This window comes from Lupinus angustifolius, chromosome LG19, assembly GCF_001865875.1.
Source record: "Lupinus angustifolius cultivar Tanjil chromosome LG19, LupAngTanjil_v1.0, whole genome shotgun sequence".
Taxonomy (NCBI): domain Eukaryota; kingdom Viridiplantae; phylum Streptophyta; class Magnoliopsida; order Fabales; family Fabaceae; genus Lupinus; species Lupinus angustifolius.
Genome location: NC_032027.1, coordinates 9,364,404 through 9,365,322, shown reverse-complemented (window position 1 = coordinate 9,365,322; position 919 = coordinate 9,364,404).

Below are 919 nucleotides of genomic sequence, written 5' to 3'. Positions count from 1 at the left end.
AGGATGAGGATAGGATGAGGATGAAGATGAGGATAGGATCAGGATGAGGATGAGGATAGGAGGAGGATGAAGATGAGGAAGAGGATGAGGATGAGGATGTGGATTTGGATGAGGATGAGGACGACGATGAGGATAGGATGAGGATGAGGATGTGGATGACGATGAGGATGAGGACGATGATGAGAATAAGATGAGGATGAGTATGTGGAAGAGGATGAGGATGATAATGAGGATGAGGAAGTGGATGAGGATAAGAGGAGGACGAGAATCAGGATGAGGATAGGATTAGGAGGAGGATAGGATGAGGATGAGGAAGTGGATAGGATGAGGACGAGGATGAGGATGATGATGAGGATAGGATGAGGACGAGGATGAGGATGAGGAAGAGGATGGTGATAGGATGAGGACGAGCATGAGGATGAGCATAGGATGAGGAACAGAGTGAAAATGAGGATAGGATGAGGATTAGATGAGGAAGAGAATGAGGATGAGGATGAGGATAGGATGAGGATGAGGATTAGGACTAGGATGAGGATAGGGTGAGGATGAGAATGAGGATATGGAGGAGGATAGGAGGAGGACGAGAATGAGAATGAGGATTGGATGAGGATGAGGACGAGGATAGGATGAGGATGAGGACGAGGATAGGATGAGGAGTAGAATGTGGATGAGGATGAAGACGAGGATAGGATGAGGATGAGGATGAGGATGAGGATGGGGAGGAGGATGAGGATGAGGATGAGGATGAGGACGACAATGAGCATGAGAATAGGATGAGGATGAGGTTGAGGATATGGATAGGATGAGGAGGAGGATGAGGATAGGGTAGGGGAAGAGGATGAGGATTAGGACGAGGATAGGATGAGAACGAGAATGAGGATGAGGATAGGATGAGGATGAGGAAGAGGATGGGGATGAG